At 35.3% G+C, this 17,715-nt stretch overlaps 1 long non-coding RNA gene across 3 annotated transcripts in view; it reads right to left on the bottom strand.

Annotated features, from left to right (window-relative positions):
* The window catches only part of LOC308189052, a 34,797-nt gene extending 17,426 nt beyond the window's left edge, over window positions 1-17,371 (bottom strand). The window contains exons 1-3 of one of the 3 annotated variants that reach the window (XR_013945984.1): window positions 16,897-17,371; window positions 15,961-16,020; window positions 2,696-2,749 (exon numbers count right to left, since the gene is read on the bottom strand). This is a non-coding gene — a long non-coding RNA (uncharacterized lncRNA). Of the gene's footprint in view, window positions 1-2,695; window positions 2,750-9,043; window positions 9,268-15,960; window positions 16,021-16,896 lie in introns of those variants that run through there. The other 2 variants (XR_013945986.1, XR_013945985.1) reach the window with 2 other exon arrangements.
* Between the last annotated feature and the right edge of the window lie 344 nt (window positions 17,372-17,715).

Below are 17,715 nucleotides of genomic sequence, written 5' to 3' on the forward strand. Positions count from 1 at the left end.
AAGAAAACACTGGTAGCTGCTAAAAAGCGGAGGTTATGTTTCTGCTTCTAGGACATCTTGCAGCTATGACACACCAATGATCCTTATTCCAACAGTTGACCCATCAAGGCTCTTGATTTTGCCCTTTCATTTTCTCTGTTTGCTTTTTCCCTTCTTTCTTTGCAAAAACAGTATTTGCAAGTTGTGATCATTATTCATATCTGGGAACCTGATCATTCACTTCATGCTGTGAAAAAATGTCGCTGTGCTAAATTGCCTGATAGAACCAGTCTGATTTATTGTTCATCTCAAATATACATAGCATATTCTGCCTGTCTTGGGTACTCCTTCCCCTTCCCCTTCCCCTTCCCCTTCTCTTCCCCTCCCCTCCCCTCCCTTCCCTTCCCTTTCCTTTCCTCTTTTCCTTTTCTCTTTTCCTTTCCTTTCTTTCTCTTTTTCTCTTTCCTTTCTTTTCTTTTCTTCTTTTCTTTTCTTTTCTTTTCTTTTCTTTTCTTTTCTTTTCTTTTCTTTTCTTTTCTTTTCTTTTCTTTTCTTTTCTTTTCTTTTCTTTTCTTTTCTTTTCTTTTCTTTTCTCTTTTCTTTTCTTTTCTTTTCTTTTCTTTTCTTTTCTTTTCTTTTCTTTTCTTTTCTTTTCTTTTCTTTTCTTTTCTTTTCTTTTCTTTTCTTTTCTCTTTCCTTTCCTTTCCTTTCCTTTCCTTTCCTTTCCTTTCCTTTCCTTTCCTTTCCTTTCCTTTCCTTTCCTTTCCTTTCCTTTCCTTTCCTTTCCTTTCCTTTCCTTTCCTTTCCTTTCCTTTCCTTTCCTTTCCTTTCCTTTCTTTTTTTTTCTTCTTTTCTTTTTTTTCTCTTTTCCTTTCCTTTCCTTTCCTTTCCTTTCCTTTCCTTTCCTTTCCTTTCCTTTCCTTTCCTTTCCTTTCCTTTCCTTTCCTTTCCTTTCCTTTCCTTTCCTTTCCTTTCCTTTCCTTTCCTTTCCTTTCCTTTCCTTTCCTTTCCTTTCCTTTCCTTTCCTTTCCTTTCCTTTCCTTTCCTTTTCCTTCCCTTCCCTTCCTTTTCCTTTCCTTCCCTTCCTTCTTCCCTTCCCTTCCCTTCCCTTCCCTTCCCTTCCCTTCCCTTCCCTTCCCTTCCCTTCCCTTCCCTTCCCTTCCTTTTCTTTCCCTTCCTTCCTTCCTTTTCCTTCCTTCCTTCATATTCCTTCCTTCTTTCCTTGTCCTTCCTTCCTTTTCCTTCCTTCCTTCCTTCATATTCCTTCCTTCCTTCCTTCCTTGTCCTTCCTTCCTTTTCCTTCCTTCCTTTTCCTTCCTTCCTTCCTTCCTTCCTTCCTTCCTCTTGTCACTTGCTTCTGATCAAGCATGAAATTGACTTTTTTCAGATCTTACTTCTTGCATATAAAGCTGTATGTGACCTGTTCCATGAGCATGTTGTATTTACTGTCTTTATACAAAGCTCTGAGTGGCAGCTTGAGATTGAATCATATTGGTTTGATAAACATTACTATATCTATCATCTGATTTCAAAGTGATATACCACTGTGCCTTGGAATATTCTGCAAAGGGATATTTGAAATGTTTGGATCTTTTGATCCTACTAGGAAAAAAAAAAAAAAAGTAATAACTTATTTTACTGATTCTTCTGCTTGTTTAATATTATTCAGTTTAATTTGCTTTTAAAACAGCATCCAGCATTTTGCTTAGCAATGATATTTTGGAAACTGCTTAAAGTTCACCAAGAACTGTGTTGTTGTTGCCATTGCTCAGCTGGAAAAAAACAGATTCAGCCTGTGTATCAACAGAGAGGAGAAACAAAGACTGCTCAACTAGTTCTCAAAGATTAACCAAATGGGAGGTAGAAAGTGGGCAAGGATCATCAGATAGTATAGCCCTGCTCTTTCTTCCTCTTTTTCTGTTCCAAGTGACTAGAACCAGCTCTGTTCCATTCACTTGGAACTGATCACAAAAGGGGAGAGCAATGAAGAGAAAGAGAGTGTGAGGTACATTCTAATATTTTTTTTTCCTACCTCCTAGGATTAAGGGAAAGGGCTTTGTCTTTCTGATCATTTTACAGAAGAAAAAGAATCCAGAAAGGGTTATTTGAAGATTCACATTAATCCCAGTTAAACATAGGTGACGTTCTAAGCCAGACCTAATGGTGCAAATTGTGTTATGAAAACTGAAGAAACCTCAAAGAGAACACAAGTACATAAAGTACCTGTCAGAATGGCTGTGATGCAGGAAAATACAGTGCAATATTTTTAATTATCCCAGAAGTGGCTCTTTCAAAAGGCTGTAGATGTAGCCAGAATACTTTTAATAAGACTGCCATAACATTATTCTATTTAATAGTTAAAATGTGGAGTAGTTTCTTATCAACAAACGCTTTTGTGATATAACTTCATAAATGTATATAAGTACAAAATGTTCTAGCATTTTCTTTACTATCTGAACTTGTTTCAAACTAAATAAATAATATTTAAAGAGGAAGAGAATTTCCCAAGTAGAAAAAGGGAAAAGGAAAAAGTACCCTTTTCCAAACTATGACAATTAAAAGAATGAAGTTTGAATATCAGAAAAATGTATGTACTTGGTGGACAAGGTAACTGATTAGTTAAAAGGAATCCAAGCAAAGATGAATTGAGAAGATGACCTCTGTGCACAGCTCAGACACAATCACAGTATGGTGTCATATCTGTCATTCTCATTACCTTTGATTTTCATGATCCTCCAGTTATTTCTGAGAATTCAGATGGAGGCTTGAGCTGCCAATCAAAAAGTAAATGTTAATAGGTACTGAAAAGTTAGAAAATACAGGCATTGTATATTAACAAGCTGGCTAGTCTTCAGAGAGTTGAAAAAAGAGGAATTATTCTTAATCATCAAAAGAATAACTAAATTGACATAACTTTGGAAAACTTTTCTAAATATTAAACTCATAGATGATAGGATAACTAAATATAAATTCTTCTATAGCTATACCTTACAAATCAGTGTTAAAATTATGTAATATATGTATTATATTAAATTATGTAATAAAAAGAAAAACTAGTCAGACTGTGATTGTCCTATCAAGGGGAAGATGGGGAAAATAAAGGAATGCAAATAGTTGAAGCATAAATTATTGCAGAATTATGAATTTTTCAATTTATAGGAAGGACAAAGCACAGGAGGCTAAGGTAAGGAAAATAAATGGTAAGAGTGATGGTAACTACTAAACATGAACACATCTGTGTTAGTTGGCTTAGCACATCAAAGAATATGTGAATGAACTCAAAACTGAGAAGCAGAAAAAAAGAAAAAAAAGAAGTAGAAGCAGGTAGAAAAAGATATAGCATCGGTGAGAATTGTATGAATACTGCTAGTAGAATTCTTAATCAAAAAAGTCCCAACATCCCTTTTGACTACAGAAGTACCCCAAAAGTGGGATTTCTCTCTACATAAACTCGCACAAACCACTTTGCTTCCAAACACATGGGAAAACAGGGAAGAAAAGATAAATACAATATTTTGATCAACTTGCTAACCTCACATTAATGACCATTTTTTTTAAAGCTCAACTCTCTTCTTAATTCCTTAAAAAAGACATGCATGCATACCACTATAAAGTATATGAACTTTTTGCTGTCAGTGATTTTTGCACTATTCAGCATTTCCTGTAGACATTTATGAAACTCAACATGTCTGGATTTCAATTTTCCTTTAAAAGTGTCTCTCCTCCCTAACTTCAGTCTGGGTTATGAAGGTCAGCCAACTGGGTTCATTGACCAGCTTTGCAGAAATTCTACAGCCAGCAAATAAATGATATTGCCGTGTTTTTTGTTTGTTTCTGTTAGCCACATGTTTGAAGTTGAAACAACACTGCATTATATAGATTTCCATTCACCAGCTTAACAGACCTAAAACTGATGAGTCTGTTCAGTGCCATCAGAAAGAATATGTCTTCATAGCAAGGGCAATTGTTGCAGCCCAATGAATGTGTAATATTGTACAAAAACAGATCTAATAATGCCTCAAATACAGAATAATGAAGATCTTGTTTGTGAGCTACCAGGTTTGGGTCACAGTAACTCATACTACCTACTTTCTCTAGATATATGTGCACACAAGTTACAATGGATTAGTCTCAGAAGCAAATTGGTCTTTAATTTTTGTTCTTCTTCTACTATTTGCAGATAGAGATATTGTTTAAACTAGATTCTGATTCCTGTAGTAGAAACTCTTGCCTGGGTTATAATCATACAACATGCCTCTAAAGTAAACCTACATTAGCACAACTCAATGTGGTAATTAAGATAGAAAAATGCAGTATTAAACTGCATGGCCTATCAGATTCCTTGGGGAGAAAAAAAAACACTGACGTGACTTGAAATGTGTCCAAAGGGTTTAGTTAGCCTCCAATTAGCTACAAAGTTCCTCTATTAAAATGCATAACAAATACCAGCCTACACGTCCCTGAACCTTTCATTATTTAAGTCCTAATTTCAGATGGTTCTTTTATTATAGCATACATCCCAAAAGCTAGCATTGACTTTTAATTACACTATACAATCATTGCTGTCAGGTGATGAGTTGGAGGGACAGAAGACTCCAGGGCACATCTGGGTGAACCATAAGAGCTCAGCTCTTAACCAAAAGCAAACAACAGAACAAAGGCAAACATTCTAGGAACAATCTACAAAAAAATAAAGGCCAAATGATCATCTCTGCTTAACCTTGCATTTTACACTTGCCATCAAATCCAGAGAGTTTACTCAGGCAGCCAGACAGAAGTATGGAGATTAGGAATGTGAAGTGGAAGAGAATGTGAATTATGCTCAACTCCTTCCACCTTCTCAAGTTCAAAAAGGACACCTGCATTTGTTTTTTCCTAAGTTACTGTTATTGATCTCCTATTATAAAGGTTATATTGGGGGTTGTTTGCTGAAGATCTCCATACTGTGCCAACATAATTAATATATTTAAAAAAAAAAAAAGTGCATTAAGCAGGTTTTAGCTTCCATCTTTGCTTTTGTTCTAACGATATTTAGTGTCTCCTGTCCATTTCTAATTGCATCTCTGTGAGAAACCTGACTTTGAAGGTGGGCCACAGTGGTTGGTTAGATTTTTAAATGAAAAGGTGTTCATATGTCCTTGGGATTGCTGGGTGGTAGTGGCTGCTGATTCCAAATCAGGAGGACATAAAGCAAACGTCAGTGATAAATCCTTAATCAGAAGAGCATAGAGCAAGCTGGTAGCTGGTTTTGAGTATCACCCTTTAGAAAGTGAGAGTTGTGTGCCGACATCATGAAGGACAGAGATGGGTGAAAACTTACATCAGTATTATTAGTACATGAGCAGTATTACATCGAGTATTACATCGAGTATTACATATATATATTTGTTCTCTACATTTAGAGAAAATAAGCCAATCGTGCTGGAATAGGTTTTTTAGCTTATTCTGAGCTTGTTTTTTTTTATATTGGAAAAACATGACAGATCAACTGAAGTACAATAAAATACTGCATATCCTACCATGAGTATATTGCTCAGAAATGTATTCTTTTGCCTCCTGTGCACTCTTTTCTCTTTTCACAATGTTTTTCATGTGGGAATCTGCAGGGCTTAATAGTCAGCTGAAGTGTAGGACATGCAATAACCCCCTTTTTTCTTTACTGTCTGTCAGTGCAACTATGATGTCTCCATAGGAATTGTAATGAAAACAGGGACTTTTTATTTTGTTGCATGTATTTTGCAGATTTATGCAGAATCACCTTGTCACACCTAAACATCTTAAAACATTTTTATTCCTTAAAGAGAAAAAGCAAGCAAACATGCAAAAACACTCCTATTCTTAAATGTTTTCAAAATAAAATCTGCAGTCTCTATCAAAAATTAGTATTGTTAACTGCTATAGGTTCGTTTTCATCACTTTAAGATGGCTACAGTTTTGAAGTAAGGGTTCAAGATTAGTACAGCCTTGACATGATTCTTTCATTCCTAGTTTGCTTAATAATTTCCTGTGAAATTTAGTTGTGTTGGCGTGCAGTTATGTAGGACAGGCAAATTTTAAAGGGTTCCATAGTAAATACTGAACTTCATAGGGTGAAAGCTTGAAAAGGTAATAGGCAACAATCATTACAATGGTAGGTCAAAGGATGCTGAAATCCAATTCAGTACTGCTATAATTAAGTACAGGCTATATTGCTGTGCTGAATTTGGCCACAAAGCATATAATAAAAATAGAATAAGGGTCAGAGGAAGCTATAAAGTAATGACATGAGATCATTCAAAACTTATGCAGCCATTTGGAAGTCCTAGTTTGAAATGTCTAAGCACCTGAAACCAGTACCTTTTGGGGCATTTTTTCAATTCTCAAAGATATTCAAATGTCAAATACAAGCTTAAAAAAGAGATGCCAAGTTAAGGTGCAGGAAGTTATTACGGGAGTGAAGAGACAAATAAATATCACTATAATATTAGTTATTGCTGAGATATAATTACTTGTCCTTGTTAATGTTAATATTCTTCTTTCCAGATAAGCTACACAGGAATGAGTTGAACATTAAGCCTAAGGTAAAAGTCAGCCACTGAATAATATTGCTTTTCTAATGCTGGAAACTCAGTGTGAAATGTTTTTTAATCATGCCATTAACCCACAGCAGACAGGTACAAATCAACAGAATGCATACAGCACTGCCTTCTGTTTACTGATGAGGGGTAATCACAATTAACAACAAATCAATTGTGAGTGATATACTGAAGCATTTTTTTGATAAAACTGCTTAAAACAATGTATTTAGGTCAAGCTTTGTAAGGCAGACATTAATCAGAAACACAAAGAGAGTGACCTGTTTAAAGCACTGCAGAACCAATCTCCCCGCAGACAAACTGGCTACGAATATGTAGCCAGGCAAGAGTAGTTCTGGCTGCACTAACCCACAAAGCCATGTTGTTCTCTATTAATAGGATGTTGGTGATTAAATTAATCTGAAGCTCAAAGTCAAAATGTTCATGTTTTAAAGAGTTCAGAGAACAAAACACCAACAGAATAATTGGATAGAATGCTAGCCTGTGTTGGTTTTATATAGCCAGACTGCATGGACAGAAGCATGGACCAGCTTTGAAAGCTTCAGAACTCAATCTGCAACCCCATCTAACCATGTATTCTTGCATGAATACCATGAGTGATTTGTGAATTTGAATGAAAAAGAGGTTTGGATCTTTATCTAACAAAAAGTAGCCTTATCATTTGAAAGGTTTCCTCTACAAGACTAATTTAATATTTTTTTTTCAAGAAATGTACATATATTAAGTATTAATTAACAGCCCTGGATTTAGTCCAACAGAAAAGTTCTCACATCATACTACCATACTTTTTTTTTTTTTTTCTTGTCAGGAAACAGGAGAACTGGAGTCTAGACTCCCATTCAAATTTGTCAAGTGTCTCATGACTCATGTTAGCATTCTTGGTATAACTGATCACACAGGTAATAAATTTTCTGAATCTTTCATCCAAATGTATGATTACTGATAAAAACAAGGTGCTATGAGGGGTTATCTTGTACATGTGCTTAATGGTATTCTACTAACTCATTTTTCAGCGGCCTGTTCCCAAAAACATCTAGTGTTACAGACTCCATGATATCTCTAGGTGGTCTGTTCTATTACTGTTTTACTACCTTTAGGATTAGACTTAGATTTTTCCTCCAAAAAATTTTTTTTTTTTTTGGCTTACTATGAGGCCCATAGGCCCATACTCACTGTAGACCTGGAGAACACGTTCTTCCTTTCCCTTTTTGCAAACAATATATTCCTTTTTTTTTTTTTTCACCTTTAACTTACACAATGCTGATCCTTTCGCTTGTTCTTTGAAGATGCTACATTGGGTGCTACATTCCCAATCATGACCCTGATGTCTCTGAATGCTTTCCTTGTAGTCCTCATCAGTTCCAAAGCAGAATGCCCGAACTCTGTTTAATGTTTCCCCCTACTCATCAAGTCTGAGCAAAGTGGGAGGACTGTATTGAAACTATAGAATGCAAAACATCTGCTATGTATCCAAGAAAAATGTTCACTTTTTTCACAAGGTGGTGCTATTGTTGATGCTTGTTTACAAACATCTTGCTGTTTCCATTTTTACAACCAATTATTCCTGCCTAACAGTAAAATTTTGTATTTAATTAATATCATTCTACCCTTTGAGACTTTAGTTTGTGAAGACAATTTTGAATTCTGATCTTGTTCCACTCCCATTATCATGGAGTTCTCAGATGTTAACAAATGTTGTTTTAATCAGTGATATCACCAGTGAAGATATTCAATGCTCAAAGGACACTCTGAATTAACCCTGTTCAATGGTTTCTTCCATTTTGACAATGAACAATTAGTAGGTACAATTTTAAGTGCAATTTACCCCCACTCAATAGTACTTTTATCAAAACAATATTTCCCTAGATTTATTTTATAAATGGCTTGTGACTGCAAAAAATCATCATGTGTAACACCTCCTGTTTTCACTATTAACCTTGTTATCCAGAATCTGAATGAAAATATTGGTTGGCATTACTCAGTTCCTTGCTATCTTGCAAATAGTTAGCTGAATTATTTGTTCCAGATTCTGAGGAACTGAAAATAACCTGACTGGCTGTCAGTTCTCTGACTTTTCTTTTTTCCTCACCCCTTGGCCTCTTTAAAGATGGACATAATGTTTGACTTCTAGCATCCCATGAATCTTCTCAGAAATGTTTCTGAGATTTCTTCAGTTGAACAGCTGAGCTTAGTGAAATTAAACATACTGAAGTATTGTATACTCTGAAAACAACAAAGAAAATGGACAGAGAAATTTGCAAAGTGTCAATGCAGAACCTTCTTAAAGCAATGCATTCAGTCAGAGTTCTAATTATGTTGGTTTTCTTTTTTGTAATTGTTTTAAAAATCAGGAATGAACTAGAGTACATCATAAAGTAATTTTAAACTCCAGTGGAAAGATTATTTCACCCTCTTGTAGACATTTTCTTTTCATGAAGTGCAAGGAAGTATGCACGAGAACCAAAGCAGGAAAACAACACTTTTGCTTTTACTGTTCAAGAACAAATTTATATAATCACAATTTTAATAAATTCATTATGCATTGTAATTGTTTATGGTGTATAACAGAGATTTTTTTTATTAATTATTTAGAGATTATCTGCTGGTGCTGGATAAAGGAAATTAATATGATTAACTTGGGAATGTTTTTTTATCATCTTATTCCTTCCATAGTTCTTCATTACTTGTCTTCTTTCTGAATGGAACAAAAGATCTAAAAGAGAAGATAATATATTCAAACTTCATTTAATGGTTTGAAATACATACTAGTGAATTTGCTTGTTTGTTTACCACTCAGTAACTTGAGTGCAGGTCCTTCAAAACTTTTGTGCTTAATGATTAGCTATTTTGCCTACATATCAAGAAACACTTTAGAGGTTGTTGGATTTTCAAGGTATAGGTTATTGCTGCTGTTGAATATTGGGCTCCTTTTATGTATCTCAGTTTGGGTATGCAACGATTAACCTGATAATTTCCCTTTATACTATCTGACTTCAAACTGAAAAAGGACAATTTTGAATGTGAATATCAACCTTTGGGTGCTGGCCTCATGAAAAGTGAATGATTTATAACTCTCACAGTTTCTCCATTTTGCATCTGCTTTCTGTATCATTAGCAGAAAACAGGTTCATCTTGTTAGAAAGCAATTCAAAAGTTTTCTCCATCAAGCAATCATATTACCATACTTATTTGTTGCTGTATTTTCTCTGCCTTGTTTGCCAGGCATCAAACACTGTACATTGGAGATTAAGATACATTTTGCCAAATGAAATTTGGTGTGCTTTGATGCATCTATAATCTCAGCACACTTTTCTGTATCAGAATTATGAACTAAAATACTGATTATTATCTGCTTAGCTGATTGAACTACAAGGAGAAGAATAATTCTACATCCTTAAAGGCAATGGTCTGAAGAAAAACAAATAGCAGAAAGCAATCATGGAGGGGGCAAAAGGAGATCAGCCATTCTGCTAAGGAGGGAGCAGCCTTCAATTAGATATCTATTCATTGGTAATGAATGCCAACTAACATTAAATAAGCATTTAACAGAATATTAATCACATACTTAAGGGCTAATTGCAGTATATTAACAATTAATGGCCCTTTAAGAAACTAAATATACTATGGCACGTAATAAGTGCTAATTGAAAGCTATTTCAGGAACTTTATTTTGCTTTTCTTAATTGGACAGTGACACAATATACTGTTACTGAGCCCTTCTGTCCTTATCCTTTTAAGTAGCATAGTTGCTGCTGTGCTGTAGAATGCAGAAGCAGATTTCAACCAGTTGGTCTCCAGAAAAAAAATCATGTATGGTTTTCATTATGGCTTGCCATAATCTTTACTGATAGCATACAGGTTTTCATCCAATAACTTTATTTCCTTCTACATGGATGATGGTTTAAAAGTTAGTTTATATTTAAAACTACCTTCTAGCAATAATTCACCAGAGCCACATCCCTCACTAGAAGTCACTGAAACATTCCTGTTGAGAGCTCTGAAGCTGTTAAAAGGCCAGATAAACCTCATTTCAAGCATGCTTTATGCTATAGCTGTGGAGACTTCATCTTGATTTATAACAGAAATAATGTTCATGATGTTGGAATATACTTGCAATAAACTGTAAGCCTAGATCTTTATCAGAAACTCCAAAAGAAGGAACGAAAAAGAAGAAAAACAAAAAATAGTGTTTAACTCAAAACAGGGAAAATAATGGAGAAGAAATTGCTAGGGGAACAAAATGGAGATATAGTATAACTAAAGTACTTGGGGCATATCTCCAGTTTTCTCAAGAATCTCATGAGACCCAAGTGAGAAATTTGCCCTTGACAAGATATGAAATTTTGTGTGGAAATTTTGGAAGTATCTTGCTTCTCAGATAAGGCACACACACAGTTCCATGTGACTCCACATCATGGGTTTGTGTTATACCTGGTGTAACAGAGGCTACAGATTCATACTAGATTCATCAAAAGAAGCTGTCTCATTTTTCACTTGGGCCCTAATTCTCATGCCCTCACTGCTCTTTCCCTTTCAACAGCAAAAATGTTCATGCAGTTAGAGAGCTGAACAGCTTGGAGGCCTGAGCCAGATCAAATCGCATTGGAGGATTAGTTCTAACTCAGGTCATTTCCCAGCAAAATTAAGAAAATCCTGAAGGTCCTTTGTCTAATGTGGCATGACTAGATTTTTCTAGTAGACTGAACCTCAGACTTTAGGTTAGACATCCTGTGTTACCCATTTATAGCAAAATGATGGTCATTACAGCACCAGCTGTCTGCAAATGCTTTCTGACTCTCCATCATTCTTGTACCAAAGGAATGAAGCATTTAATGGTCAAAGAAACACATGCTTTGTGCTGAACACAAGCTGCTTCTCAAGTGGAAGATGTGGAAGAAAAAAATGTGTCCCAATTATAAGAAAACACACTTTTTGTGGGGATTATCACTGCAGTTTTAAAGTCTTCTGAAGTTGTTTATTAACCTCTAAAAGTAATATTGCAATACCAGAGCTCAGCAGTTTGCCATACAGAGCATTTGTACATATATTTTGTAAGTAATTTTGTCATATGGGGAAGTAGTAGTTTACACACGAGGAGTTTCTTTTAATCTGTTTTGTTAGGATGACTGCCACATTCTTACTCCAATGCAGAAGACATGAAAACAAAATCCTTGCCACCAACCTTTTAACGTATGGGTTTGTAAGTGAATAACTGAAATGGTAATATTCTAAAGTGGAAAATTATTACCAGCAGATTTATAAGCATGAGGTGGTCATGAGCCCATGTTTACTTAGAAATGTTGGTTCTTTTACCACTTTGAGACCTGTACTTTTTAAGATATTTTAAGTTGTTTCCCTTATATTTAGATGTGAGTTCTGGGTTTGTTTCACTTAGTATTTTTAGAATATTTTTAGATATTTGTGGGTTTCTGTAAAATATGTATATATTCTTTTTATCAAAAATAGTTTCCATCTTAGATTAAATATTGAGATGGTGTCAATGAATAGGTGCAATTACTGGAATGTCAGGAGAGTCATACTATTTTGCACAAGGTAAAGATACGCCCTTTTATTCTAAATAGCTAGTAATCATAAAAGGTATAATATCTCAAAAGAACTTACCCAATATTTTTACTCAATTTCACTACTTTTAATAATTTTTGCTTTTATAATATTTAAGTGTTTTGCTGGAATAGTAGGATAATTTATTTCCACAGTGAAAGACACTAGAGGATGCAAATCAAATCTGTTTTGTTTTGGTTTGGTTTTGGTTGTTTGTTTGTTTTGTATGTAGTGTAGTAGGCAACGGTAGGTGCAAAACAGAAACAGCAGCAGCCACATCTAAAAATACCCTTGTGCTTTTCTAGTCGTCAGAATATCAAAAATAAAAAAGAGAGTTCCTAAATCTATGCTTTAAATTATCAACCAAAAAGTGCTTGTGTGCAAAATAGTACACTGCAACTTATATGCATTAGCATATATTAATATATTATTTATATTTTTATTTATACAGTATTATTTTTCTATACTAGAACAGTGTACATACTATGAAACCAAAGAATGCTGGAGGAAGCAACGAACTGGGAAATATAAAAAAGATGTCAAACTAATATATGCTGTGGGCCACTTCATGTCTATCCTCTAACTACAAGAGAGAGAGAACCTGTCTCTGCCTGTTCTTCCAATATAGCTTATCAACAATGTACTCTCTGTTTCAATTTCTCCTTAATAGATATTCTGAAATATGTATTTACGTAGTATGTTCAACAACTATTAATGTCATACATTTTTCTATGGGCAACTTTGAATGTTAATGGCACATCCCAATGCCACATACAAACTGTGGACAATCTACAGACCACCAAGGACATCTACAGAACATTAAAATATTATCTACCAGCTTCTTGACCTAAATTTGTCTCTCTGTCTGTCCCTCCCTTTTAAAATGCAATTCTTACTATAAAGCAGATTTCTCTACATCAAAAATAAGAGAAACATAACACAATATTGGGTGATCTCTGCTCCAGGAAACCCAGAGGATATAAAAGTAATTGAAAAGTGGGTGAGCTAACACAGCTCACCAAATGAAGTATGTACCAAAATTTTTACATACCAAAACAGGAAAAGAGGGAAGTCCAGCCACAGAACTCAACTATAAGCAGCTACTTTCATTCTTGCTAAGTACCTTTATTATGTACCTTTAATCATAGAATCATAGAATGGCTTGGGTGAGAAGAGACCTCAAAGGTTACCTGGTTCCAACCCCCCTTCCACCCACTAGATCAGGTTGCTCAGGGCCTCATCTAACCTGGTCTTGAACACTTCCACGGATGAGGCATCCACAACCTCTCTGGGCAAATAAATTAAGATATAGGCTATTAACCTCTTACTTTTTCTCTACGTGTACATAACATATGACATATATTGATACATATCATTGCACACGTATTTAGTAAAAAATCCAAAATATTTCAGTAATGAGTTTCCTTTGTACTGCTATCATTTTTACAATAGATGCAAACTAGGAATAGAATTGTTTCATCTTTTTTTTCTGCCCAATAGTTAGTCCACTCTTTTCTATGTTTTAATTTCTACATAGGCTAAGGCTTCTGTTGGTTAGTATAATGACTAGCAGGTCTCAAGGATTCCAGGATCTGTAATTCCCAACCTAACTTCCATGAAAGCTCTGTATCTCTGATAGTGGTGTTGCTTCTTGTGCTGAAAATAGATTTAAGGACAGAAGGCACCCAAATCTATTGATTTCCAGGGTTTGACCTTAACAACTATTTATTCAGCAGCCTAAGAATAGAAGTTATTTTCCAACAAGTAAACACAAAAGCATTTAGTTCATCTTATGCTCCAGACTTCCAAATTTCTAAATTGCCTTAATAAAAATGCCAGCAGTGCCCTCTGGTATTCAGTGATGATTAGTCCAGCTGTGGGAAGCTGGATGTCACAAAGGTATCAATCATTCAGCACTGGCACAGGCTGCATATTCTGGGTTAAGATCTCCATAACCTCTTGCAAGCCAAGATCTTGCCAGTAGATCATCACTAGTACCCTCAATGAGAAAGCAGATGGAGAATGAGAGCTCTGAGCCTTCATTAGCATTGGTTATGCCCAAAGACAGCTCTAGCTTGACGTGACTTTTACAAATGCACCTGATCTGCCAACTCTTCTCCAGATGAGACCTTGCCTCTGTCATGCTTGCACCCTAGACAAGAATTCTCTCTTCCCTTATGAGGACTCTGATCCTCTTTTGTCCTTATCCAGTGTGTGCTCTCCCTTTATGAATATTATCTATTCATTTTCCTAATTTATACCCTCTAGAAGATCACTGGGAAGAGAGATCCATTGCATAGTGCAGAGTCCCTGAAATAAGCATTTATCAGAAAATATTCCATTCCCTTAGCCATGGGTCGAAAAAAGATTGTTCAATTGCTCCGTGGGGATAGCCCCTATTCTCTATAAGGTTTGAGGTGATGCACCATCTCAAATACTTTGGCCACTAAAATGTGAAAAATCTTTTTTGTTAAAAAGGTGAAAACCATAGTATTGATAGTACGTGCATCTATCTGCATGTGAATGGAATATTCAGGGACACTGCAGAGGACTTTATTTTTTATTTTATGGAGATTGAAATTTTCCTGAGTTTGCTTTCTGAAAACTGGACTGAAACTGAATTATTTTGGCTGAGCTTTTGCAAAGAAAATGCAACCTGAAGTCTTCTGCATCTATATATATAACATTTCAAAGAAAGTAATTAAAATGTGACTCAGTCTTGAACTGTTTTCTGAGGCTTCCTCAGAAAACAATGTACAACAATCACTCCTAGAATAACAAAATGGAGTAGATGTGCCAGCCAATACATTCTTACACTGATTTTTCTTGCCCTTCTTGCAGAATGATCTCAGGAGATATCTTCCACTATGTGAGGAATGAACACATAATAGTAGATGTTAGATGATCATACTTTAACATTATCGGTTTTCTATCTCACTTGTCTCTTACATGTTTTGCCACAATATATCACAGGATGAGGTACTAAAAAATCTCCAAGGACACCGTGTTCTCCAAGGAAACCATACATCAATTTTAAAACTTTTGACTACAATTTTAAATATGCATTATTCAGATAATAATAAAGGAAATGTCTCTTACAGGATTTGTGTTGCTGTTGTTAAATGCTCTATATGGTAGAATAGTAGGTGGATGAAGTGATGTTACTGTAAGTGTCCTTGAAATGAAACCTTAAAATTGTACCAGCCTCATTAAAAACAACTAGGCTCGTCAAGATTAATGCTAGCACTAAGTAAATCAGGGGGATTAATACTGATTCATCATTAGCATGTTTCCTTGAAGAATGACAAAAAAAAAAAAAAAAGAAAGAAAGAAAAGAGAGAGAGAGAAGTTCCTCCAGAAGGCATAATGACATTTTAGGGCAAAACCACTGGTGGAATAAAGAACAAGGGTTTTGAATGCCTAGACATCATTTACACACATATGTATATGTATAACTTCTATTATTGTGATTGATGATTATTTGCTTATTTACTTAGCAATGACTGTTCTTGACTTTGCACAACATGCAGATATCAAAACCATCAAGGTTTACAGTTTGAAAGACAAACATGTATGATAAAACACAGTAGGAGAACTGGAGGATAAGTTCCTTGTAAATTATGTCTTTTTTCTTTGTTTTGTTGGCTGCAGTTTTTACTGTGTTCCTTACATGGAGATGTGAAAGAGCAGAGGTCTTCAGGGTTCTCTGATAGTATGTGAAAGAAAATATCATTTCTTCCTGTCCCTTTTCTAACTATGGGAGGCAAAATTTTCCAGCGGTGTTAACAGACAATTCAGTGGATTCTTGCATCCTGATTTTTTGAATTAAGAGAACAGTTAATACCTGTTTTAGCTGTAAACTGAAGATATATGATGATTTCAGCAGCAACAGCAAATTAGCTCACTGGAAAAAAAAAAAAAAGAGTTTTTACAAAATTCTTGGATAACATTGATGGTTACAGACCAACTAATTAATACCAAACATTGTAACATCTAGAATTTTTAGCTGATAGATGAGAGAGAGAGAAATAAGAGGAAGATGAATAGAAAGAAGAAAACTAGGGAAAAGAAGGAGGGAAAACAAAGAACAAACCTAAGTGTAGGGAAATTGTATATGCCATATAAATGGCATACATGGAAAACGGTTTTGTTTGCTTTTTTTTTTTTAATATGAGAAATATTATGTACATTGCCTTTTATATTTTATTATTTTTTGCTAATGATTGCCAAAGATGTCATTGCTTGCTGGGCTCTCTAGTCTGTTTACAAGAGAAAAAAGATGGTATCTTCTTGGGTGTTCAAATAGGAGGCAAACTACCATTGGTATGTGAAGTATCAGACTTTTGACCATCAACATTAACATTTCAATTGCCAGATTCTGTGTCCTCAAACAACACTACAACTTGCAAAGGCAAAGAAACTAATTAACTAAACTGGCATAATACTTCATGGCATGTACCTTGTGGGCATACATATAGTTTCATCTGTAAATCTTAACTGTATTATCCAGGCCCCTTTTGCTCTTACTAGTAGCTCACCTTACTTTAAAAACGAAGTTGAAAGCAAATTGATAAAAAAAATTGTTGTGGTTTAAGCCGGCCGGCAGCTAAGCACTACACAGCCATTCACTCACCCTCCCCCCTCCCTCTCTGGGATGGGGAAGAGAATTGGGAAAAAAAAAAGTGAAAGCTTTTGGGTTGAAATAAATACAGTTAATAGGTCAGAAAATAAATTAATAATAACGTGTATGAAAAAAGTGATGCACAATGCAATTGCTCACCACCCGCTGACCAATGCCCAGCCTATCCCCGAACAGACAGTCCCCCCACCCCGGCCAGTCACCCCTATATATTGTTTAGCATGACGTCAGATGGTATGGAATACCCCTTTGGCCAGTTTGGGTCAGCTGTCCTGGGTCTATCCCCTCCCAGCTCCTGCTGCACCCCCAGCCTGCCTGCTGACAGGACAGAGCGAGAAGCTGAAAAGTCCTTGGCTTAGTGTAAGCACTGTTCTGCAACAATTAAAACATCAGTGTGTTATCAACATTCTTCTTATCCTAAGTCCCAAACACAGCACCCTACCAACTACTAGGAGGAAAATTAACTCTATCCTAGCCAAAACCAGGACAATAATCTACTGGGCCAGCACGTTATTCACTTTATCTGGTATTATTAGTTTTGGATAAAGTCTATACATAGTTCCAGCTACAAAACTTAACATGGATCCGTCTTTTTTTTGCCATGATGTATTTTCTGTTTTCTCTGTCTCCTCTTGAAAAGAGTTTTTCTGTTTTCCCCAGGTTTTATTGCAAGCTACTTTTCACAATTCCCATTAGTAAATGTAGCTTTCAAAAAGAGTTTTATATGAAAACTAATATTTAAGTAGATCTTTGACTTCTAGATTTTTGTTAAAATGAGAATTTTTCCTCTAGACTGCAGAATAAAGTTTACATTAGTGGCAATGCAAATTGTGTCCATGCACAAATGAGATAGTATTTGCCCTGCCACTAGAAACAAATCTATAGTGAATCATCATTAGCAATTATGTGCTATTCAAACAAAGCTAGAAAAAACCCTGAACATTCCCAAGAGATTTCTTC

Source organism: Anser brachyrhynchus (genome assembly GCF_964034855.1).
Source record: "Anser brachyrhynchus genome assembly, chromosome: 2".
In the NCBI taxonomy this organism is placed as follows: domain Eukaryota; kingdom Metazoa; phylum Chordata; class Aves; order Anseriformes; family Anatidae; genus Anser; species Anser brachyrhynchus.